Here is a 27,792-nt window from a genome sequence, read left to right as displayed (position 1 = left end):
ACTTGAGGAACAGTGAAGCCGAGAGAGTGGTTGGGCGCAGCTCCACATAGTATAGCCAACTCTTTCATAAGAAAACCTTCCATGCAGTGGAGGATGGCCCAGGTGCTTGGGCCCTGCACCCCATGGGAGACCAGGAAAAAGCACCTGGCTCCTGGCTCCTGCCAGGATCAGCGCGGTGCGCCGGCTGCAGCGGCGGCCATTGGAGGGTGAACCAGCGGCAAAGGAAGACCTTTCTCTCTCTGTCTCTCTCTCACTGTCCACTCTGCCTGTCAAAAAAAAAAAAAAAAAAAAAAAAAAAAAAAAAAAAAGAAAACCTTCCAAAGGCTAGCCCTCAGCGATCTAAAGAGCTCTCACTAGGCTCACCTCATAAACAGCATGAAAGGATTAATTTTCTATTATCTTTGTATCATTAATTTATGATTTTGGTGATTAACATCTTGCATGAGTTCACTAGCCAAGTGATATTCAAATCACAGAAGTTATTCTGAATGTGGAATTGCTTGGGGAGGTCCTGTATACTGTAGGCAGTTAAATAATTATGTGGAACACTCCAAGGAGCATCATCAATATCATTTAAAGTAATTAGAACTGTCCTCCATAGGCAAGCCTACATTTATAACTTGTTATTAAAGCTTAGTAATAATATTATAAAAAATCAATGTAAGAACATTGTTAATCCATTTTATTGAGATAAAACTAGTGTAATATAAAATTAATCATTTTAAATTTCATAGTCCAGTGGCACTGGTTCATTCACAATATTGTGCAAACACCATCGTTAGCCAAGTCCAAAACATTTAATCTCTCCAAAACAAAACCCTATAGCCACTCAGTAATTACTCCCTCTTCTCTCCTTTGCTGGGCCCCAATCTGCTTTCTGTAATTTACGGATTTAACTTTTCTCCATGTTTCATAAATTGTCAAAGATCAGGGTGGTGTTTTGGTACACTGGGTTAAGCCGCTAATTGTGAATCCAAATTGCCATATAGGTGCCAGTTGTGTCCTGGCTTCTCCATTTATGATCCAGCTCCCTGCTAATGCTCCTGGGAAAGCATTGGATGATGGCCCAAGCATTCAGGCCTTTGCCACCCATGTAGGAGTTTTGTTTTTTTTTTCCTTTCTGTAACTCTGCCTTTCAAATAAATATGTAAATCTTTAAAAAATGTTGCTTGTGTATTCATTTTTGTGATGTTTGTTATATACAACAAGCAAATGTATAACATCTTGGGAAATAAAGTTAGTTTATAGCTCTTATAATCACTAGATTGTGTAATCTTAGATCAAAAAAGTGGTAAAAATTATGTTCCTTTATTGACAGTTAAGCACATATAGCTGACAAGCATCTTTAGGATACAATTAGAAAATATCACTAAAATAATACTATGTAACTAATTTTGCAATACCCACATGATATATTTAATTTTTAAATAGTACTCATATAACGCAGTACTAGTCTATATTCCTTAAGAATATTAACCCTGCCATAGTCCTAATGATTTCAAGTTTACAGATGAAAAAATGAAGGAATAAAGACAGTCACCAGGCCTTCCAAGGTTCCATATCTGTGAGCTGGAAAATCAGTCTATATGGCTCTAGAATCAATTTTTAGTGTAACTTGCACAATTTCTCTCATTTATCAATTTCCTACCCTATAAAAGTATTATCACCAACTCTTGCCATGGGACCTGAAATGCCACATGAGGATGGTACACTTCCTCATCTCATTGACTTTTGTTGTAGCCTCATAACATTAGTCAAGGGAATGAAAATATCTAATTGGGGCTCAGAAACTGATACTTCAAAGCATTAAGTTTTTACATGTTGATAACTTCGAGTGAAAGGAAATTAGAGGGGATGAGCATTTGGCTTAATGATTTAGATGCTGCCTGGTATGCTTACCTCCCATATCAGAATGACTGGGTTCAAGTCCCAGCTCTGCTTCTTACTTATGCTTCTTGTTAATGTGCACCGTGGATAGCAGCAGGTAATAGCTGAAGTCCTCAGGTCCGTGTCACCCTTCTTGGGAGACATGGATGGAGTTCCAGGTTCCTAACGTGAGCCTGGCCCAGGCTCTGCCATTGTGAGCATTTGAGGACTGAATCATCAGATGAAAGATCATTCTTCTTTTGTTATTTTTGTAAGATTTTATTTATTCGAAAGAGTTACACAGAGAGACAGAGATAGATTTCATCTACTGGTTCACTTCACAAATGACTGCAATGGCTTGGGCTGGGCCAGGCTGAAGCTGAGAGCCAGGAACTTCTTCCAGGTCTCCCACATGGATGGCAGGGGCTCAAATACTTGGGCATCTTTTGCTGCTTTTCCCACGCCAGTAGCATTGAGCTGGACCAGAAGTAGAGAAGCCAGGACATGAATCAGCATCCATATAGGATGCGAGTATCACAGCTGGCAGCTTAACCCACTGACCCAGAAGATTGTTCTTTGTCCATATCTGTCTTTCTGTGTTGCTGCCTTTCCAATAAATAAAAGTAAGTAAAATAATAAATAAAAATAAGTAAATAATAATTTTAAAGGAAATTAGCAGACTTGTCTTAGAAGCTGTCATAGACTCAAAGTCTCTAACTTTCCCTTGTTTCTCACCCCTTAAATGAGGAAAAATGTTGTCAGTGATGTTTCCCATTTGACAGAAAATTCTTCAAGAGAAATGTCATTGTCTTAAATTCTCCCTGGAAATCTCAAATTACCAGTAGGGATTAATCATGGAGAAAAGAAGAAACTGAAAATCACTACCATTCCTAAACAGACTTTCCATCGTTTCTTGTGAAGGCAACTCCAAGAAACCACTAGGGAGATTTTATCTGCCTAACTGCACAATCTGCGTTCACAGTGAAGTTCTGCCCTTCACTTTCCCATCACTTGATGACACCTCTACCAGAACAGAGAGGAACTTTTTCAGAAGTCATTGGCTTCCTGGGCTATTCAATTTCCCTAAAATATTAACTATTCACCATTTCCTCCACTCCCTCTACCTCAGGAAGTAGGGCATATTAAGCATCCAAACCTCATTGGGTTATTGGGCGAGCATTTTTCTGTGATTTATGAATGCATAATACACGTGTATGCTTTTTCTCTCCTGAAAATCTGTCTATTGTCATTTAATTTCAGCAACTCTTCAGAGGTGGAGGAGAAATTTCCCTGCTCTTATAATGGATGATACATGCCCCTTCCTAGCCGGGAATCTCAAAGTCCTGTGCTTTTCCATCACCTCTCTTTGTCTCTGGTGCAAAATGACATCAACTGATTGGGTGGTGATCCTTCCGTCTAGGCTCACAATTAAAAAATACAAAGCAGAAAAAAATCCCTAAATCCCTTAAAATGCAAAAGGAGAAATAAATAAACTTATTGTAATACATTGTAATTTAAATGCTCCTTATCTCCACTTAGCTAAAGCTGACTATTCTCATTCTAACTACTTTGCTACTCTTGCTTTCAGACATATTATTATTTGAAATTATTATACCTTTTTATTAAAGATATATTTAAGTTATATTTTATGATACTGAATGTTTAAGACCATAGAATCACAGCACTATTTCTTATTTATCAGCATATAAAGGTATCATATGTCATTGGGATTGAGAGCTCATTCAAGAGAATTCTAGGATGGGGGTCCAGGAGGCAGGGGGTGTCATGTAAGTGGACATGTGAAGACAGATGACTGGGGAGCACTCTTCATGCTTTATGCACAGTCCATTAGTGAGGGCTCTGCCAGTTAACTCAACTTTGGCAAGAAAGAACGGGACAGGGAAGAACCTGAAGTTCTTCTTTGAACAGCCCACCCTAGAATTCCAGCTTTTTCTCCTGCTTCCCCATGTGTGGTGGTGACACAGGTATGAGTTGGTAAGAAGGTTTTATCACTGCTGGACTTGTTGGTGCTACCAGTTGAGCATGGGTTCTTTAATCTCCTCACTGACTGGATCCAGCCTCAATTGCCTTGAGCCATCTGGGAGCTATCTTTAGACCAGTCGGGATGAAAGATGAAGCCTTGTCTTTGGGTGGCTGCCCTTCCTCGGTGACGCCCAGGAGCTGCTGCTTGTACCAGGAGGTGCTGAGCAGCACATGGCCTATGGCCTGAATCCTGGAGGAAACTCTGTGCAGAGATGCCTTTATGCTGTCTTTGGCTGCAGAAGTATAAATCATAAGAAGTAAAATATGTAACATACAAAGCTACTTTCACATCCAGGCAGTCCTATGGGTTTGGCTTGTATAGCCCAGAGAGTATACCAGCCACATCAAACTTCTTGTCAAGATTATGAGAGAGGGAGAGTTAGTGCCTAGTTGCCTATTGTGGTGGAGTCTGCAACATTTCTGCCCCTTTGGGGTAACAAGCATATTGTGTCTGCTGCCAGGGCTTGTAAATACTCTTTTATTCGCATATTTGTGACACGTTCCTTCACACACCAGGAGAACTGCTTGTCTGCCAACATCAGTGTGTCCCAGATATCATGAAGAAGATTCACAAGACTGTGCATAGTGGTGCCCTTTTGCACACTCTGACTCATGGTTTACTTGGCAGGACAGGACTTCAGGGGCCTTCAAGTTGGGCTCCTGCAGCAGCTTCTGATTTACTACAAAGATGTTCACTGCTACATTCCTGAAGAGGTACTTGAGGTGGAGAAAACTCAGGGACCTCATGGCATATTCCATCCTCACCAGCTGGAGTGTCTTGGACCTGCCCAACCATAGACATTTAGCCTCCTTGAAATATTAGCCTGCATCACTCCCTCTTGAAAGTAAATGTTATTTCATTCATTGCATTTTTCAATTATATTGAAAATTATTTAATTTCAAATTAATTTTCAATTATATTGAAAAATATATTTCAATTATTCAAGGACCATGGGGAAATTCTCAATATTTTAATAAAAATTCCTCATATAAAGGTCTGTGAACTTTGGAAACTTCATTGTCTTTAAAATTTAATATCTTCATATATATATGGCTTTATATGTATAATATATATGTTATACATAATATATTTATTCTTAAAGCTTGCAGATAACTTGAGCAGCTGGCTCATTTGGTTCTGTTATGGTCTGGATATGGTTTGAGTCTCTCTGCTAAAATTGCATGTGTTGAAAGTTTGATCCCCAGTGTGGAAATGTTAAGAAGTGTTGGAACCTTCAAGAAGTTAGATCTAGTGAAGGGTTGTCTCCCAAAACTGCCATACTGGGGACCAAGCTCCCAACATACATTATCAGATGGATAAATAACATTCAAACAACAGCAAACACTTTTACTTCCATAGCTTATACATTATTCTTACAGAGTTTGATAAGTTAAGGAACAAAGACTTAGAAGAACTATAACAGCAACTACTCTTTGAGACCTGCAAAATGATTGCACAATAGGTGTAGTCCCTGGATTTGATATTTTCAGCATACTCTGTCAAACAATTCCATGTTGGAGGAAAAAAAAAAAAAAACAGCGGAGTCAGAGCTGCAGCGCTTTGTCGCAGCAGAAGTTAAGAATACAATCCTACTATTCTAACCAACTAATACACACACGAAGACTATCCAACTCCAAAACTGACAGGGAATGGACTATAAAGAGTACAAGAGAAAAAAAAACTGATTTTGCTATCCTTTCTGTTCATTTTCCTCTGTATTTCCTACAAGAGCTAAATTCATTTTTCTGTTGATAAGAACACTTCAATTACCAGGCTTTCTTTAATGAAAAATTTGAAGTGATAGAATCTACCAAGTTTTTCCCTGTTTATAGAATTATCAGCAACCCCTTTGTAAATAAAGACAAGTAAGTCATTAATTACCATCCAATAAGCTGTTCCACTGAGAACCAAAAACTTCCAGTATGCAATCAAAGCCAGCCATCTGTGTAGAATACAACCTATAATCAGGACAGAACCACTGTGTAGAGTAGGTCAGAGATAAGTATAGGAGAGATGTGTCAGGCTGCAATAATCTAAGATTGTGAAGCATAAACTATTTTTTACTAAAGCCAATCCAGTTACAGCAACAAAGACAAATCTACCTTACCATATTATTTAAGTAATGACCCAGTTGTAGAGCAGGGTGTGTGCAAACCACTCAACCATTTCCAGAGATGTCAGTGACTGCAAGTGCCCCAGGGTCTGTCATGGCAGCAGGAAAACTACTTGAGAAATGGTTCGTCTTCTTTCACTCAGGTCACGCCATTGTAAAGTACCACTTCAGACTCTAAGTTTTCTTCTAAAGCTTATCGTCTGTTATATTTTCTATCCTCAATTTGATTTTACTTGCATGGTAGACTTGATTTATACTGAGAAAGATCTACAAAATTACAGAGAATCAAAAGTAGTTTATGAACTGTCTCACAGAAACTCCTTCTTGCTTCTTTTGAATAATAACGATAACATAGCAGACAGAAAATTACTATAGACCAAGATTTTAGCTTTGTTATATTTTATATTTACTATATTATATCATGCTGGCACATAATAATAACTCTATCTGTCCATTTTCTGTTGTGGGAGAAAATTCACATTACCTAAATATTGGAATACTTTTATATTAGCTCTTTCATGAACTATGGGAAGAGAAGTAAAAGTGGCATTTTCTCATATTCCTATATAACAAAACAGACATATTATGCACAATATTTAACAATAAATATGCAGGCATTCACTTTAAGAAGTTAATCAGCAGAGGGTTTTTCTTCACTTTCATTAAGTGTTAATGACAACATTAACTCTCATGAACAATCTAATTCACTGTATATGACCATGGTACAGGGAGTGGAGCACTGAAGTCTTGCTAATCTCTGGAGACATCAGCGTTTTAAGGAGGCCTGATTTTCAGACACTATATGAGACAAGATATGCAGAGAAGGAGTGCCAGAAATCTATTTAGATATGTATGCAAAGCTCTATCTAGTCTTTGGATACATTGTTCATATAGATGCACAGGGCATGATTCCAAGAATGGATTTAGTGCTTTGGGAGGAGGATGAGGAGAGGGCATCTAGGATGAGTGCAGGTTGCCTAGTTTTGTCCACAAAATCCATCCTTTCTTTATTGGATATTCAGTGATTTAATCATTCTTCTCCCTTCTAGCACCAAGGAGATATGGGTTGTAAATGGAGATTTCCTTTATAGATGTAAATTTATCTTAGGAAAATGTAACTTTTGTAAGAACAGCTCTCGGAATTTTTCAAAATAAGTAACTTGAATCCATCAGTATGCTGAAAATGCATATTTTGAGGTGACATGTTCTGATCTTGCACTGTCATGTTTGGAAATGATGAGTCCTCAGCCCTATCACACATATGCAAGCACTAGAAACACACATACTAGCACTAGAAAGAGAATCGGCACATGCTGTGGTGAGGATTTTAAACTGTGAAGTGATACAATCTGAAGATAAACTGTATAATCTAAAGAAATACACTGAAAACTAAAACTTAACTAATCAAAAGTTAAAATGAAGATGTGTACTAATAAGACAAGAAAGAAAAGAAAAGAAAATGCTCAAAAGACCAATGTTTCTTTGACTTGAAGAGTCACACTTACCAGTTTAACAATAGATGAATAAAACAAGTTTACCAATGGCACACATTGAGCTTTGCAAAGTTTTAACAAGGATTGTCAGGATACTAAAGAAACAGGGAAAACAAACCTTCATAAGAAAAGAATCCAGGCTCCTGTCATCAAAAACCCAGGAGCAGTAAACTGAATGATCACACCAGGGCAGCCCGAAGCCTTCAGTCTGCATTGTCATGAACCAAGGAGGAAAGTTTCTCTGTTTAATTTAGGCAGTTAGAATTCAGAGTGACAGCCTGGAAGCTACACAGGTAACAACTGATGTCAGAAAGACCAGTGAGTTCTAGCAGAGGCTGTTGGAAATATGAACAGGAAAACAGAAACCCAGAAAGGACTGAGGACCAGGCATGGTATTATCTCTGGAAAGCACATTGTCTCTTGCTAAAAGAAAAAAAATATGCAAATTAAATTGAACAGAGTTTAATTGAGCAAAGAAAGATTTACAAATCAGGCAATCCTCAGAACACTAGCAGGTTCAGACACAACTGCTCGCAGTGCGATCTGGAAAGCATAATGGACAGAAAAAGGGAAGTGATAGAAAATGGAAGTGAGGTGCAGAGAAAGCTGGAATGGTTCCAGCTTGGCATTTGCTTTATTTGAACTTGGTTTAAATAGATTGCTGCCTGGGATGGGCACAAGTTGAGACTGGCTGCAGTCAGCTGTTTGTTCTGAAGACAAATTCCTAAGATAAGTTTTCAGTTTATTTACACACAAAAGTGAGGCTTGTGTTTCCTTATGCTAGGACATCAGTGTGTGAGTATGGGTGCCCTCTTGGACCAAAGCTTGATTTAACAGTCTCAGATGAAAAATATGACTTGATAGCAACATTATCCCAAGTTATAATTTTCAAAATATAGATATTGCATCTTCCTCATCATATCATGCAGAAATACCTGCACATAATGTTCTTCCCATTCAAACAGCTACAAAATTTGTCCCCAAAGGATTTTTTGTTTATAACTGATATGGTCATTGAGGTAGTTTGTATCAAGTCCCAAGCTGTGGCTGAGAGTTTACTAAGATACATCACATCTGCTACCTTGTGTTGGCATAGATTACAGGTCACTGTCTAAACACAAATTTGAAGTCTTCAGTAAACTACTAAAGGAACTGATACCTGAAGCAGATAATGATTTTAAAAGCTTTTTAGAAGGAAAATAATATGTTTGAATGGAATATATATGTGTGTGTGTATTTACAAATATGTATGCTATATATATGTCATGCAAAAATATGGAATTTGGAATTCTTTCTTTGCAAACCAGAAAAAATACATTGTTTGAATGCATCTTACAATCTTAGCCAGGAGTTTAGCTGAGGCATAAGTCAAACACCACAACAAAACATTAAATTTTGGGCAGTGATAAGAATGTTAAAACAACTTGATAATAATAGCACTTGTATTTCCCAAGTCCAGCAAGTCTTGTGAAAGTCAAAAGTATCAGGTAGATTGATCAAGTATTATTTTTTAAAAATTTGATCTATTTTGTAAGACAGTATATAGTTATTCAGTTTAATTTCATTAATCTTCTACCTTTATATATATATATAGTATATTAATTTAAAAAGGAATACAGTTAATACAAAGACTATTTGGCATATAAAATTAGTACTAATATAAACTTGCTCTTTTCAATAAGTGCCAAGGAGGAATTCCTTATAAATATACCCTTAAGGATGCCTGGTGTTAAGTCTAGCAGCTAAGATGCCAGCTTACCACAGTGTAGTACTTGAGTTCATTATTCAGTTCTAGATTCCTGCCAGTGTGCACCCTGGGAAGCAACAGAGATGGATCAAGCACTTGAGTTATAAACACCCATGTGAGGAACCCAGATTGAGTTTCTGACTTCTGGCTTCAGCCCTGGCCCAATCCCAGCCACTGAAGGAATTAAAAAAGTGAACGAGTAGAAAATAGCCCCCTTTCTCTCTTTACTTCTCTCTCTCCCTCTCTCAACTAATAAAAAATGTATCCTAGGAAGTTTAAGACACGTATATAAAGGGAATGTGGTCAAGGTATACCACTTTCAATACAGAGCAGGCTCATATATGCAGGGAGTTACGAAGGGGAAGCTCCCGCAGTACAAGGCATAAGATCTGCAAGGGAGCAATAGAGTTCCAAGATCTAGAACACGCCCCAGGCCGTAGTTCCATCAACAAGAACTCACAACGCCTTTTCACATTGTGACCCATACAAGTTCCTCAACTTAAATCTTTTCTAAGGCAGGCATCTGGCACAGCAAATGCGATGGTACTTGGAATGCCTGCATCCCATTTTGGAGTGCTTGGGTTCTAGTCCTGGATGTTCCAATTCATGCTTCCTGATAATATGTACCCCATGAGGCAGAAGATGATGATTTAAGTAGTTGGGTCTCTGCCACATTCTTGGGAAACCTAAACTGAGTGCTAGTCTCTTGGTTTCAGGCTGGCTCAGTCCTTGCTGTTGTGGGCATTTGGGATGTAAACCAGCCGATGGAAGATCTCTCTCTGTCTCTGCGTCTCTGCCTTTCAAATAAAATGAAAACAAACATTAAATAAGACTTTCTTATGTAGGCTTTAATGACCACTCCTTCCCCAGATATTATTCATTACTTTATCCTCTGTCTTCCAACCTTATGTTTTTTCTGTAAGTTAAGAATGTATCAGTATACTACAATTTATGCACATGTATATATATATATGTGTGTGTGTGTGTGGGTGTGTGTGTGTGTAAAATTACTCATTGAATAGATTTTGAGTATTTACATAAAGGAGTAAGAAAGGCAAAATGATTACTCAATCAGCAGCTATACCAAGAGTCCTGGAGTACCTAGGGGAGTCCCTATTTAAGTGTATAGAATGGAATTATTGGGGCTGGTGTTGTGGCATAGTGATTAAAGCCACCACTTGTGATGCTGACATCCCTTATGGGGGCCAGTTTGAGTCAAAGATGCTTTGCTTGCAATCCAGCTCCCTGCTAATGTGCCTGGGAAAGCAGCAGACAATGGCCCAAGTATTTGGGCCCCTGCACCTATGTGAGAGACATGGAGGAAACCTGGTCCAGCCATTGTGACCATTTGGGTTGTGAACTAGCGGATGAAAGCTCTCTCTCGCTATCTCTCTCTGGAACTTTTTCTAAATAAATAAATCAATCCTAAAAAAGAAGAATGGGATTACTAGTGTATTCTCATATCCTTTCCATTTTTCTTTTTATTTTCTCTGCTATGTTTTCACATTTCTTTTTTCCCTAGAAAGGTTCTTGTGTGGTCTTCCCAAATCCACTCTCCATAATGGCTGCAACGTACTTTGAAACTGCAGTTGTTAGCTCACTTCTTACACCGTGAGCACACACAATTTGGTATAAATATGAATTTGGCTAGTTGGTGGTGGTTAAATTGGCACCTCCACTGCAAAACATGATGTACTAGTAGCTATTGAATACCCTGGTCATATGTTCTCTCTTTTTTTTTTTTTTTTTTTTTTTTTTTTTTTTTTTTTTTGACAGGCAGAGTGGACAGTGAGAGAGAGAGACAGAGAGAAAGGTTTTCCTTTGCCATTGGTTCACCCTCCAATGGCCGCCGCAGCCAGCGCGCTGCGGCCGGCGCACTGCGCTGATCCGAAGGCAGGAGCCAGGTGCTTCTCCTGGCCTCCCATGGGGTGCAGGGCCCAAGTACCTGGGCCATCCTCCACTGCACTCCCTGGCCACAGCAGAGAGCTGGCCTGGAAGAGGGGCAACCCGAACATAATCCGGCGCCCCGACCGGGACTAGAACACGGTGTGCTGGCGCCGCTAGGCGGAGGATTAGCCTAGTGAGCCACAGTGCCAGCCCCATATGTTCTCAGTTTCCTAACCCCAACTCATGGTTAATAGCAAAGAGAAAACCATGCAACAAATTCTTTTTTTTGGGGGGGTGGATATTCTAATTGTGTATACATTAGCAATCCTGGCTCAGAATTTTCTCTTATTCTCAATGAACAGATTGCTCTAAAGAAATAATTCACTATGCAATGATTTCATACAACTCCACTCTAAAGCAATCTGCTCCCAGTAGTTCTCCTATTACCTAACCCACCCACAGAGGGGGGAAAAAGGACAGGATGCACCATACTAATTAGATACATTATCTTATTTGCTTTACCCTGATTCTTATTTTGTCAGCCTTAAATATCACTTTGTTTTGGTGAATATTGTGGAAATGTAACTAAAATAATCATTTATTTCCAAATGTCCTCTTCCTACACTTTGTTTAATGTTCTGCACTTATAGAAAAGGCATATATGATTGCAATAGGGATGTGAACAAGCACTTAATGAAAAATTCTTAAAACATGCTGAAGAGCTCAATTGTCGATAATGCTACACAGTCTTTTGCAGAATGAATTTTAAAATAGGACAAAGCAGAAAGATATGACCATTTCAGTTCAATAAGATTCAAGCAATTTCTGGTGGAGGAACCAACCTTTCAGTCCCTTCTAACTTCTCCAGACATCAGCTCTTGAGTAACCTGAAAAACACAGTGCCCAAGGCAGCCCTCTCATGATCTCAAGATAGAAAATAGCTAATCCCTGAACTGAGCTTTGAGCAGGTAAAGAGGAAAACCAATCTGTTTGAAAAGCTAAAAGCAGTCATAAATTTTATGTACTTTTCTCAATTTTAGTGCAATTTCATCTACAGTATACTGAAATTTCAGTGGAAAGTACGTATTTTATGAAATAGAGATTTTATTTTTTTGTTTTCCCAGGATGCCTTTTCCTACTAACTTCTGATTTTATTAAACCCCATTGTGATATTTTTCCTGCAATAGAGTCTATGAAAAGAATGATTCTTCAGAAATTTCATTGAGACCAGACCATGAACTGCTTCCTCATGAATTCCTGTGTGAATAGAGTTTCTCTCCTCTTCCCTCTTCACAATACTCACCCTCTAATATGTCTGAGAACAGAAATCCAATTTTCAGTTTTCTGGGCATTTATGGAAGGAATTTCTCTTGTTTAAGTGTTTGAAATCCTCAGTATTTTTGAATTTTACAAGATCACCTCAGAATAAAGCTTTAAAGATCTTCAAAAATTGAGAGCACAGTAAAATATAATCAATTTTCAGACAGAAGAGAGTAGGAACAGTAATAGATATTGCATTCCAAAATGAAATTGAAAAATGAGGAACACCAGGTTTCTTCAAAAAGTTCATGGAAAATGCATATTATAAAATAATCATGCATGGACTTCAAAACATTTTGCACCAAAATAAACATATTGTTTAATCCCATTTTCTCCACAAAACCTTTGAGGTACTCTTAGCATCACCCTATCTATTTTTGAAGATTAATTGGTTTGGTAAACCATTCATTATGTTAGTCTGCAGAGTACTTCAAGAAAGTCTAGGCTAAGACTTGAATATCCCTTCCAAAAGATCATGTGTTAGAAATTTAAACCTCAAATTCATATGTTAATTATATGAATAGATGAAGTCTTGAGGATATCCCACCCCCACCCCACTTGAAGACCTAAGTGGCTGTGTAAGAAGAGAGACCCCAGCTAGCACACTTGTTCTGTCTTGCTGTGTGATGCCCTTCACAATGTTATAATGCAATATGAAGATACTCATAGATGGTATTATCTTTCTCTAGAACTTCTTAGCTTCCATGACATACATAACCTTTCGTTATATTTCAATAACCCTCTCTATGGTATTCATTTATGGCAATACAAAATGGACTAACACTGACCATATTGCCAAAATAAAAGCATTTAGGATATGTTATTTTTTTAAACAAAAAATACTACTGGATCGTATATTGTGTATATTGTAAATTGTGACTCTCCTTTTTGTAAATTACCATTTACCAATTTGTCTACAGTGATCTGGAGTTGATGTCTCTTTAGATCTAATTCCAGACCACTTCAATGGCCTGTTTGCCTCCCTAAAATGATAATTTTCTCCAAGTACCTATTAATTATGTCTTTTTTCTAAGAGAAAAAGTGTTGTGTAAGTACTCAAACCCTATCCTTATCCAACTAATTTTCAGACTACTCTTATTTAATTTTAATAGGTAAGTATTAAGTGTATATAATTTTTGGTATGTCATAGTTAATATTTCCCACTCAATAATTGCTAGACAAATGTATATATACACTAGCCTCACATTACTGTGCAGTTTTTAATTTCTTCTTTTTGACTTTTGCTGTACCCATAGATCCAGTGATGCTTGAACTGTCAGTCAGTTGGGTGTCTCTGACAAGACACTCTTAGTAAATTTCAATGTAGTCCTTTAAGGCTCTGGAACAAAGCTCTGATGTTCTCTGCAGATAACTACTCACCTTTTAAGAAACAGCTTTTGGTCTGTCATTGTCATTTTCTTAGTAGAGACTGAGTACTGAATCACGAGCTACCAAGTCACCATGATTAATTGTGCATTATTTGACCCTCCAAAGTGTAACTGTGGTTATGCACAGGCTCACTCCATCATGAAATGGAGTGTGATTAGACCTAAGGAGGCTAAGAAGGAGTAAGTAAGTTGCATGAAGAAGTGGTTCATATGCCCATGGTTTCTCAAATCCCACACCTAAGGTCTCATGGGGGAATTTCCTGGGAAGCAATAACAAAGGAAGAGACAATCTGGGCCTGGTTTACAGAGGATTCTGCAGGACATGCAGATACCACCTGAACGCGAATGGTTATGTGCCATAGTCCCATTTTGGAATAACCCTGAAGGACAAAGATGAAAGGAAATCCTCCCAGTGGGATGAACACTGAGCATTGCACCTAGTTGAACATTTTGCTTTACAGGAGAAATAAGTAGGCATGCAGTTATAATGCAAGTCATAGGTTTTGGCCAAAAATTTGACCTGATGTTCAGGGACTTGGAAGGAATCTGACTAGAAAATTGGAAAATAGAAAACTTGAGGAAGAGGAATATTGACAGATCTCCCTTAATACATAAAAAATGAAAATATTTATGTCCCATGGAAAAGTTCACCAAAGGGTAGCAGTCTTATCCCTACCTGAAGGGATATTTTAGTCATCAAGTGGATAGGATGACTCACCTGTGGGTACCAATCAAAATTTTTCTTCAGATTCCTCTGCCATTTCCCAACAACCTCATGAAGAAATTAGCCATAGTGGTTGGGATGGACTCAGCATCGTGGACTTCTATTTGCCAAAGCCTCCATGACTGGTTATGGCTGAGTGCCCAGTCTGAATGCAATATAGAATCATTCCTCAGAATGATCAGTCAGCTACCCAATGACAGGTTGATTGCACTGCATCGTCTCCACCATGAAACAGGCAGTGTTTCCAACCAGAATAGACATTCACTCTGGGAACTTATTTGCTGTGCTTGCAGGCAATTTTCTGTCAAAACTACCACCCACGTACATATATTATGCATTGCACACCTTAATGGTATTCCATACAGTGTTGCTTCTGATCAAGGAACTAATTTCACAGCAAGAAATGTGGCAGTTGGCCAAGGGTCACGGACTTCAAGGTCCTTACCTTGCCCCGCATGGTCATTAAGTAGCTGTCTTTCTAAAACAGCAGAATGACACTTAGAAGACTGACTTACAGCACCAAGTACATAGAGTACCTTGCAGGGCAAGGGCAACGATCTCCAGGAGACTATCAGAATCAGCATCCGATACTTAGAACTGTTTCTCCCATAGTCAGGCTTTACCGGTCCGGGAGACTAGGTGCAGGAAGGGGAGTGACACTGTTCACTATTAACCCTAGTTATCTGCTAACAATTTTATTTTGCCTCCTTTACTCATAACCCTATGCTCTGTTGACCTAGAGGTATTAGTTCCAAAGGGAAGAATACTTCCACCAGAAAACACAACAGGCATTCAATTAAACAGAAAGTTAAGACTGCTACCCAGTCACTCGGCATGCCTCATCCCTCTGAACAACAGGGAACGAAAGGACTTGATTTTCTAGCTTATGCAATTGATCCTGACTACCAAGGTGAAATTGGACTGTTATTCCACCATGGAGTTAAGGCAGAATATGCCTGGAATAAAGGAGATGCCTTAGGAGATCTTTTAGTGTTACTGCTTCCTTTTATTTTTAGCTGCCATTTGCGATGCCTACATAATACATCAAAGTGCCAGTTAAATTCCAGGCTACCCTGCTTCTGATCTTTCTTCCTGCTAATATGGCTTGGAAAGCAGAAAATGATGCCCAAATACTAGAGTTCCTATCAACCATGTGGTTGACTTGGATGGAGTTCCTGGCTTCAGCCTGGCTTAGCCCTCACTTTTGTTTACAATTGCTGAGTGAACAAGCAGTAGAAGATATCTGTATTTCCTCTTGTCTCTCTATCACTCTGCCTTTCAAATAAATAGTTCCTTTTTTAAGTAAACAGAGAAAGAATGAAAATTTTAAGAATAATATTTTACAGCGTATATCCTGCTGTAACTAAAATTTTACAGAGTTAGTTTTATATTGCTACCATGATTAATGGTCACATATTTAGGGATGCATCTAACAATAATTTTACAATTCTGTAGGTCAGAAGCCTGGGTTGACGCAACTGATTTCTCTGCTTTGGATATCACAATGCTGAAACCAATACGTCAGTCAGCGTGGCTCCTTCAGATCATCAGCAGAATCCAGTTCCCTATAGTTGTAGGGTGAGATTTCTGTTTCCTTTCTGGCTGTCAGAAGCCGGAGGTTGCCCTTAGCTCCTAGAGACCTTTCTTTGACCTTGGCACATGGCCTGTCTAGTCAGAGCAAGCAATAGCAGGTTAAATCCACCTCAATCTTAGAATCTTTGTGATTTCTCCTGCTATGTCTTTGCTCTGCTTCCACCCTATAACCTGCTCATGTGTTCAAATTGGGTCCACCCAGATAATTCAGGATAATCTCTTTGCTTTAAAGTTTCTAATTTTATAGTGCAAGTACTTTGATCATGGAACAAAGTATATTTAGAAATCTCAGAGACTATGATATACACACGTTTGGGGTAAGAGATGGTCTCTATTTTGTCTCCCACATGCATTGTGTATTAAATTAGCAGCAAGACAAATTGATTGCACAGTAAAGCCAAGCACTCTGCACCCTGGGATGTGCTCAGTTGTTGACTGGACCATAATTCTTGAATAAAAAGGACAGTGAGTTTTGCCCTTATAATAATGAAAACTATATTTTGTCAAAACTTTAGGACAATTAGTGGAAAGTATTAAAACTTTAGGTAAATATTATCTTCATTTTAGTTCCCTGTTAGCTTCTGTTGATAGAAATCACCGATACTGATTTGTATTTGAAGTTCACAATAAAATTAGCTCTTATAAAATAGTTTTAGTATAGTCAATTCTAGTCTCATATATATTGGAAGGACTAGAACTTTAATCTCCGCATGCTTGATATTACATTCAACCAACATATCATCCAGTTTGTATTAGGACTTTCTCAAAACTAAAATGGCTTCAATTTGGCCTCTAAGAATTACTTTAACTTCGTAACCAAAGATGTGATATTCCATGTTAGGTGGATCAAAAAAAAAAAAAAACAGTGTTTTTCTTAGACTGCTAATAGTTATAGTTAGATTACATTGAACTCATATTGTCTAGCCTGCTCATGAACTTACAATACACACACACACACACAAACACACACATATGTATTTCCTGTGAGAAATACGTATTGCTGTTCTCACAGGAAATGTTAGACCTCAGAAGAGTGATTTATATTTTGTCTTATAATTTTTTGTGCTAACAGAAGGAATTCTAAACAGAACTATTGATAAAATACAATGGAATAAAGCTGAAAATCAAGAACTCAGGAATCTGTAGATCATATGCAAACACATGGAGATTGAACAACATGTTCCAGAATGAACAGGGGGTCATAGAAGAAATTGAAAAATTTCTGGAAACAAATGGAGATGATATTACATTATATCAAAAAATAGGGTACACAGCAAAAGGAATGTTAAGTGGGAAGTTAATAGGAATTGATGTCTACATGAAGAAATTGGAAAGGTATCAAATAGATGGGCTATCAATGCATCTTAAGGACCTAGAAAAACAACAATAAATCAAACTCATAATTAGCAGGAGGAAAGAACAAATTAAAATTGGAGAAAAAATAAGGAAAATTGAAACCAAAAAAATCAGTGAAATAAAGAGTTGTTTTTGTTAAAAAAAATAAACAAAATTGATACACCATTTGTGCAACTGATGAAAAAAGAGAGAAAAGAACCAAATCAATAAAGTCAAATAAAATATAAAAACAAATACTACAGAAATAAAAAGAAGCACCAAATTACTGCAAGAGTATATGCCAACAAATTGGGAAACACAGAAGAAATGGATAGATTCCTAGAAACATAAACTCTACCATTACTGAGTCATGAAGAATAGAAAACCTAAACAGACCATTAACCAAGATGGAATTTGAATCAGTAATAAAGACTCTCCCAACAAAGCAAAGCACTGAACTGGATGGCTTCACTGCTGATTTCTACCAGACATTTAAATAACTAATTCCAATTCTTCTCAAGTTATTCAAAATAAATGAAAAGTTGTGAATCTTTCACAAACTGCTTCCATGAAGTCTGCATCACCTTAGTACCTAAATTTGAGAAAAGATGCAACAGAGAAAGAGCCAATATTCCTGATGAACATGAATGCGAAAGTCCTCAGCAAAACATTAACTAATCGAATCCAACAATACATTAGACCAAGTGAGATTTAATCCTGTTTTGCAGGGATGGTTCAACATTCAGAAATCAATAAAGGTGATACAACACAATAAAAACTGAAGAACAAAACTTATATGGTTATCTCAATAGATCAGAGAAAGCATTTGATAAAATATAAAATCTTTTGATGATTAAAACCCTATGCAAATTGAGTACAAAAGGAATGTTCCTCAACACAATCAAGGCAATATATGACAATCTCACAGCCAGCATCCTACTGAAAGGGGGAACAGCTGGAATTATCCCCCCCTAAGATCTGGAAACAGACAAGGATGCCCACTCTCACCATTGCTGTTTAATATAGTCCTGGAAGTTTTAGCTAGAGCCATTAGGCAAGAAAAAAAATCAAAGACATATAAATTGGAAAGGAAGAAGTCAAAGTATTCCTATTTGCAGATGACATGATCATATATATAGGGGATCTAACAGGCTCTAATTAGAGACTATTGGAACTCATTAATAAAAGAGTTTGGTAAAGTGGCAGGATATAAATCAACTAGAAAAATCAATAGGTTTCATATACACAGAAAATTCCATGGCTGAGAAAGAACTTTTAAGGTCAATCCTATTCACAATAACTCCAAAAAGAATCAAATACCTTGGAATAAACTTAAAGATGTCAAAGATTCCTACAAATAAAATTATAAAACACTAAAGAAAGAAATAACATAAGACATTAAAACAGAAAAATCTTATATGTACATGGATTGGAAGAATCAACATCATGAAAATATCTACAATACTAAAAGCAATTGACAGATTAAATTTGATCCCAGTCAAAATAACAATGACATTCTTCACAAATGTAGAAAAAGATGATGCTAAAATTCATATGGAAACACAAGAGACCATGACTAGCTAAAGTAATCCTATACAACAACAAAAAAAAAGCTGGAGGAATCACAATACTTGACTTCAAGACATAATACAGGGCATTTATAATCAGAACAGCCTGAAACTGGCAAAAAAAGAGACTTGTAGACCAATGGAAGAAAATAGAAACTCCAGAAATAAATCCATGCATTTACAACTAACTTATCCTTGAAAAAGGAGCTAAAATCTATTCCTGGAGCAAGGACAGTCTCTAACAAATGATGATGGAGAAACTGGATTTTCACATGCAGAAGTATGAAACTAGAATTCCTACTTTATCTTATACAAAGTCTACTCAAAATGGATCAAAGACCTAAATCTAGGACCCAATATCATGAAATCATTAAAGAACATTGGAGAAACTCTGAAAGACATTGGCATAGGCAAATACTTCTAGGAAAAGACCCCAGAAGCACAGGTAATCAAAGTCAAAGTTGACAATTGGGATTATATCAAGCTGAGAACCACTGCAAAAGAAAAACTCAGGAAAGTAAAGGGGCAACCAATAGAATGGGAGAAAATATTTGCAAACTAGGAAACTGATAAAAGGGTTAGCATTCCAGAATCTAGCTCACGAAATTCAACAAGAAAATTAATCTAGTTAAGAAATGGACAAAGAAAAGAACTTGATCAGGTGTTTTTCAAGAGAGAAAATTTAAATGGCCAGAAGACACCTGAGAAAATGTTCAGGATCATTGGCCATCAGGGAAATGCAAATCAAAACCATAATGAGGTTTCACCTTACTCCAGTTAGATTAGCTCTCATATAGAAATCAACAAATGACAACTTCTTGCGAGGATGTGGGGGAAAAGGTACCCCAGTTCATTATTGGTGGGAATGTAAACTGTTGCAGCCACTGTGGAAGACAGTATGAAATACCTCAGAAATCAGAATATAGACATAGATATAAACACCTGATCCAGCCATCCACTCCTGAGAATTTACCCAGACCAAAGGAAATCAGCATATGAAAATAGTTATCTGTACCCCCTTGTTCAGTATAGCACAATTCACAATAGCTAAGATATAGAATCAACCCATATGGTTATCAACCATTGACTGGATAAACAAAGTATGGTATATATACACTATGGAATACTATTTAGAGATTAAAAAAATGAATCCTCTCCTTTCCAAAAAAAATGATTGCAACTAGAAACCATTATATGTAGTGAAATAATCCAATTCCAAAAAGGAGGTATCACATGTTTTCCCTCATCCAAGTCAACCAATAGAGTACCTGAAATGCAATGTATTGGAGTGAAATAGACATCTTGAGAATCTATAATTGTATTCATTGAGGAACAGCTTTGTTTTGTTTCTCTTCCTACTGTATGCTGAATTCTTTTACTTAGAGTAGGGTTAGCTATATGATCATTAAGTATATGGAAAGTAGATCATTGTAAAAATTAAGAGTAGGAATCTGATAGGGATGGGGAAGAAAAGTTGGAGCATGGGCAGGAGGGAGTGGGGGGAGGGAAATGCCACAATGTTCCCTAATCTGTATATGTGAAATATATGTAACATATAGAACCTAAATAAAATTTTAAAAAATACCAGAGAAAAATGAAGCATTCATCAGGCCTGTCTAGAACCACTGGACACAATGCCCATCCTTTCCAGTCATGGCCAGATCCAAAGTGATGAAGGGCCAAGGGCAGGAGATCTACTGTACACCCATCACCTGCAGGTCAACATCTGGCTTTCTACTAAACATGCTCAGGTCTCTGCTTGAAGAGTTCACTTGGTTCCTGTGTGGAATTGGATCAAAACCAACAACAATTTAGTGGGATTCTCAGTCATTTGGACTGTTACAAGAGAGAAATGATTCATCAAATAGATAGTGATTCATTCTAGGGTAATGGCAGTTGAGAAAGAAAGAAGAGACTAGATGGAGTTTAAAGTTGGCATCTGTGGGAATAGGAATAGCCTGGATGTCAAAGGTGAGAAAATAGGACATGTTGGCAGTAGTTTCCAGGTGTATGATCTGAGCGATTGAATAGAGAAATGGGACTATCTACTGACTCTGGCTTACAATAGTGCCATTGTGAAAATGACAATATTATTAGCATAATGCAACAATAGCCAACTATTATTAGCCAACTTTGGAATCACCCTCCATTCCACTTTTCTGTTCCATCACAATAACTAAAACAAAGTCTCAGCCTGTCCTCTCTTTTCCATGCCATTACCAACCACCCCAGCACACCAGTGCTCTCTTGCTCTGGAAAGTCCCCTATGCTTCAAAATCCTGCCCCTTCCCAATGCCATTCTCTGCACAAAGAGAATACAGACACCACTAGTACAGATGTATTATAATAACTCCTAATACATAGAAATGATCATAATTATTTCAAATGTCTCTAAGTCAAAATTTGGAAATGGATTGGCTGATACTGGTAATTTTATTATCAAAACATAATAGTCACATCATCTAATTCTAGCAATGACATAATAATAATGTATTCATAAAAAATTATTCTAAAAAGATTTTTATTGTAAAAACAGAATTTTATAAGTTACAGTGCTACATCTACTTGAATAACAGCAGTTTTAACCTCAGTTAAGTAACAGTAACAAAACAAACTGAGGTATATAAAAAAAGAAAGAGAAAATGAACAGGAGCATATTTTGGGCCCAGCTGCTATAAACCTGGGTGAAACCTGCGGGTGTTTGGGTATTTGGGTGGATATTGTGGCACTGCTTGGAATGCCTGCACCTGATATCACAATGCCCGTTAGCTTCCTGCTAATTGACCCCCTGGAAAGCAGCAAGTGATAGCTCAGGTACTTGGGTCCCTGCAAACCACACGTGAGAACAGGTTGAAGCTCCAACTTTTTGCATGCTGTCTCAAGTAACTTCAGCTCTTTCATGAGTTTGAGGAGTGGATTAGTGGACAGAAGATTCTCTCTCTCTCTCTCTCTCTGTGTGTGTGTGTGTGTGTGTGTGTGTGTGTGTCTCCCTCCCACTCATCTCTCTATCAAATAAAAATACTTAAATAAAATTATCAAAAACCTGCAGATGACCTTGGATTCCTGAATACTGTCAGTACAACCCTCCTTTTTCCTGGGAGAACTAGGGTATTCCCTGGGTACTCCAGGGCCTCTGTGACCTCTGTGAGGAGTGCCAGGGACAAAAAGCTCACTTGAGAAGGACTAGAACTTGAACTAAATGATGAACACTATTTGGTATCATAATTTTCTTTTCTTACCTAATTAACCTTTATCTCCATGGATGGGGTTGCCAACTAACTTTCACTAGTTCTATTCTCATAGAAGTGACGTTCATATGGGTAAAGGAAGACATTCTCTCCAATCCTTTGTAAATTTAATCTTTTTCTTGTAGAGGTTGTATGTCTGATAGGTAGAGTTCATATTTCTACATAATTTGGGAAGTTTCTTCATAATTTATCAAAACATTATCATCCTAAAAATGTAGGTCTTTTCTCAAAAGATGGCTGAACTTGAATAATTTGTTGACTTGAATAATTTGGATAGCAAGAAGTTCCCAAGGCAGTGACATTACTTATTGACTTGAAGTTTGAGATGATAACAAATAATTTTTTACAGATAGTTATCATGTTGACAAGTGGTCTTAATTCTCAGTCTCTAAGTTAGATGTTTAAGAAAATCAACGCAAACTATCCCACTCTACTTCTTTACACGTTTCATTGGTCTTTTCATTAATAACAATTTGTCCTGCTCAGAGGCTTCTTCCAATTTCTTGCATCACCTCACTTATGGTATAAAAATCAAGTTGCTGGTTTGAGGTAGTGATGTACAAACGTACGTCTAACAAACAGTGGATTGATATCTTTCAAATGGTTCACAACTCATTTTTTATGATCATTGCAAAATGACTGCAAGTAACATATGCTCACAGTGAGATACTGCTGAAAGATACACATCTGCATGCATGCGTGTGTTTGCATGGATGTGTATAGTATTCCCAATTTGTAATGAAATGTTATTTTCAAATTCACTGGAAAGAATGGGCACAAACCCATAACATTACATTTTATAATTGACTATTTGGTTTTCATGAAATCATTCTGTTGACAAGAAATGTTCCATTCACTAAGTCATGAGAAAATTCATGAATTTTAGATTCCAACAAGATGAAATAATTCTTATACATTTATCTGGTTTCTCTACAGTTCTGTAAGAAAAAAAATAATGCTAACTACTATGTATTACCCTATAATTCAACTAATTTTACTTTTGAGTTTTTGCCATTTAAAAAAAGTGAATTAAAAATAGAACATAGTTGATGAAGGCAGAATATGATATTCTAAAAACCACTGAGTGAAATCTAATTTTAAAATGCAAAAAGAAAAACAGGAGCCAAGAAAAGAAAATCATTTTCATTTCTCTAAATCCCCAACAAATTGGTGATTATCAGTTTATTGGAAACTGAGTACACCAGTTTATTTACCATAGAATATTTGAAAGCAGATATAGTATCTTAAATTACTAAGCCTCAAGTAAATTACATGTCACAAAGTCATTGATGTCACTGTCAATACGAAACACAGATGTAAAAATGGATATTCTTTACTCTGGGGATCCCATTCTCAAGCTTTAAACTTAGTTTCAGACACAGGCATTTGGTACGGTGGTTAGTCTGCAGCTTAAAACACCTGTGTCCCAGACTGGAGAGCCTTGGATCGAGTCCTGCTTCTACTTCCAATCTGACTTCCTGTTAACGCACATACTTAGAGGCAGCAGGTGATGCTTAGGAACATGGGTCTGTGCTGTTCACATGGGAGACCCAGATGGAGTTCCTAGTTCCTGGCTTCAGACGGGCCCAGCCCTAGCTGTTGTGGGCATTTGAGAAGGCAACCAGCATATGGAAGGTTCACTCTCTCTCTCTTTCTCTCTCTCTCTCTCTCTCATTCACTCATTCACTCTCCCTCTTTCTCTGTCACTCACAGACAAAAAAACTGACCATCTGGTGTCTAATTGCAGACCTCTAAGTCTCATTTGTAAATAAGAACTAATAGTCTTATAGATTAAAAAATTGTGTACAGTCTTCTCATATTAAATTCACGCTCATGCAATCACTCCATTACTTGAAATCATTTTAGCATTTATACATTTATATAGCCTCCTATCATATATTTACTAATGAGTTATGTTAAAATTATTCCCATATAATTTCAAGTGTCTACATCATCTTGCTCTAATGAGACAGGTGCTGGAGTTGTCCCTATTGTTGCCTATCTTTCCTGAACACTGAGCCTTAGGTGCTAGTGATTATAAGTCAAACTTAAGGACCAGACTATTTCTTAAAAACCTAAGACAGGGGCCAGCATTGTGGCATACCAGGTAAAGCCACCACTTGTAATGCCAGCATCCCATATTGGCATCAGTTCATGTCCTGGCTGCTCCACATCCAATCCAGCTCCCTGCTAATGCACCTGGGAAAGCAGTGAAAGATGGCCTAAGTGCTTGGGTCTCTGCACCTACATGGGAGATCCATATGAAACTTCTGTCTCCTCACTTCAGCCTGATCCAGCCCCAGCTGTTGTGGCCACTTAGTGGGTGAACCACTTGGTGGAAAACCTCTCTCTCTCTCTGTCTCTCCCTCTCTAACTTTGCCTTTCAAATAAATAAAATAAATAGTTTTTGAAATCTAAAGGACTGGATTCATTATTTAGAATTCAATATTCTTGGCCGGTGCCGTGGTTCACTAGACTAATCCTCCACCTGCGGTGCCGGCACCCCAGGTTCCAGTACCGGTTGGGGCACTGGATTCTGTCCCTGTTGCTCTTCTTTCATTCCAGCTCTCTGCTGTGGCCCAGGAAGGCAGTGGAGGGTGGAGGATGGCCCAAGCGCTTGGGCCCTGTACCTGCATGGGAGACCAGGAAGAAGCACCTGGCTCCTTGCTTCGGGTTGGTGCGGAGCACCGGCTGCAGTGCACTGGCCGTAGTGGCCATTTGGGGGGTGAACCAACGGAAGGAAGATCTTTCTCTCTGTCTGTCTCTCTCTCACTGTCTAACTCTGCCTGTCAAAAAAAAAAAAAAAAAAAAAAGAATTCAATATTCTTTACAACACTCTAAACTCAACACAGATTTTTTAAGATAGTACTAGTAGTAGTTCCTGCCACAGGAAAATTATCCTAAATCAACATTGCAAATGTAATGGACATGTAGCAGTGTCTACCAAAATGATTATGCAGCTGTGAAAGTAGAGAAATAGAAGAAAAGAGTGTAGGTTTTCATGAAACTAACACATTAAACATAACGGCCTATGCATTTTTTCTCAGATTATATTCAACAAGTGCTGATCTTAGGTACTACTCACTAGTATAATTTAGAAGCTCATGTCTCTTCTGACTGTCCAGTTTGTAAGAGTACCATACTAGTTGCTTAATATTTTTATTTCAGAGACAGAGATGGATGATAGGCAGAAAAAGAGAACTCCTATTCATTGGTCCGCTCCCCAGATATCCACAATGACCACTAGCAGAACCAAAGGTGGAAACCAGGAGACAGAAACAAAATTCAGATCTGCCACATAGGTAGCAGGAGTCCAGTCACTTCAACCACCACTATTACCTCCCAGAGTCTGCATTAGCAGTAAGGTAGAGTCAGGAACTGAAAGTGGACTTGAACTCCTGGTACTTTAATAAAGAATATGGATGTCTTAACCACTAGACCAAATGCCCACACCTTAAAAGTTTTTATAGAACCCCAGGAATTAATTATATTTTTATATATTACGTTTCTTTTTAATGGAACAGCAGTAATACTGAAGTTTAGTTACTTTATTTTTTGTTTTTCTTTAGAAAAATCTTGGTCAAAAAACAATATTGACACCCCTTATTAGTGCTCTCTTTAAAACGCAAAAATAATTATGTAGGCTAACAAGATTCACAAGCCTCAGAACTATGTAAGATTCTTTTTCATCTTCATAGGTCTCCTTGTTTTCAGAAGTCATGTTTTTACTTCCCAGCTTCCAAATCATGAGGACTAAATCCAGAATTTAGCCCTCATGATTATATATAGTGTCCGAGAAACTGAATGGAAACAAAAGAGTTTATCAACTTCTTCGCAAAGTCCTAAATGACTAGCATATTCAATAAAATTTAGGACACCAAGTAAGAGGAAAGTAACCACAGAACTAAAAATAAAGTTTATCTGAAACCTTATACTTTATGCATGCTACTTTACATGTGATATCAAAAAATCAGACTAGGGAGAGCTGTTGAACTATATGTTAATTTATTCCTTAGCTATTCATAGGCATAGCTAAAATTGGATACTTTAAGATAAAATATATTTTTGTACAGGGAATATGAATTTTGTACCATATAATGTTAAAATGTGATAGCGCCTAGGAGTCACCTATCCTAAACCTGTCAAATTTAGCCATGACACTACGCTCACTTCCCTGGATTTCTTATTTCTGCTATTCCACCCAGGTCACTAAGTGTTCACCCCCTCACAGAGCCTCCCATTGCAGGTGTGAGGATTATCTCCTGTCCCAAATCTACCTAAAATTGAACGTGAATTTCTTATATCAATGACATTTTTTTAATTTATTTTTTGACAGGCAGAGTGGACAGTGAGAGAGAGAGACAGAGAGAAAGGTCTTCCTTTGCTGTTGGTTCACCCTCCAATGGCCACCGCGGCCAGCGCACTGCGGCCGGCGCACTGCACTGATCCGATGGCAGGAGCCAGGTACCTATCCTGGTCTCCCATGGGGTGCAGGGCCCAAGGACTTGGGCCATCCTCCACTGCACTCCCTGGCCACAGCAGAGAGCTGGCCTGGAAGAGGGGCAACCGGGACAGAATCCAGCGCCCCAACCGGGACTAGAACCCGGTGTGCTGGCGCCACAAGGCGGAGGATTAGCCTAGTGAGCCGCGGCGCCAGCCCTATCAATGACATTTTAATCTCCAGTTTAACTTGAGACCTACACAGACTGCATCATTTTATTTTAAATAAACATTATGACATTTAAAATGTCTTAAATATTAACAGGTATATCATAAAAAATAGGGAAGAAATGCTACCAGAAGATTCAAAGCCCTCTCAGCTAAAATTGATCTTTTTGTTTCATAAACTCCAAACAATAGAATGTGCTCTCTTGGAGTTGTTCATTATTATGGTAATTTACTTTTTAAAAAAGATTTACTTATTAGTTTGAAAGCTACACAAAGAGAGAAGGAGAGAAAGAGAGAGAGAGGTCTTCAATCCACTGGTTCACTCCCCAATTGGCTGCAATGTCTGGAGCTGCGCCAATCCGAAGCCAGGAGCCAGGAGCCTCCTCTGGGTCTCCCACACCATTGCAGGGGCCCAAGGACTTGGGCCATACTCTACTGCTGTCCCAGGCCACAGCAGAGAACTGGATAGAAAGTGTAGCAGCCGGGACTCGAACCAGCACCCATATTTGATGCTGCCACTGCAAGCAGTGGCTTTACCTGTTACGCCAAAGTACCAGTCCCGGTAATTTACTTTTCATTTACTTGAAAGACATGGCAACAGAGAAGGACGTGGTCCCGGGGGAGAAAAATAGAAAGAAAGAGAGAGTGAGAGAGATTTTTTTTTTAATTTTTTTTTTTATTTGACAGAGTTAGTGAGAGAGAGAGACAGAGAGAAAGGTCTTCCCTCCATTGGCTCACTCCCCAAATGGACACGACAGCTGGTGCTGCGCCAGTCAGAAGCCAGGAGCCAGGTGCTTC

The sequence above is a fragment of the Oryctolagus cuniculus genome, chromosome 4 (assembly GCF_964237555.1).
Source record: "Oryctolagus cuniculus chromosome 4, mOryCun1.1, whole genome shotgun sequence".
Taxonomy (NCBI): domain Eukaryota; kingdom Metazoa; phylum Chordata; class Mammalia; order Lagomorpha; family Leporidae; genus Oryctolagus; species Oryctolagus cuniculus.
The sequence above is the reverse complement of the archived record's forward strand: the minus strand, read 5'-3'. Positions refer to the sequence as shown.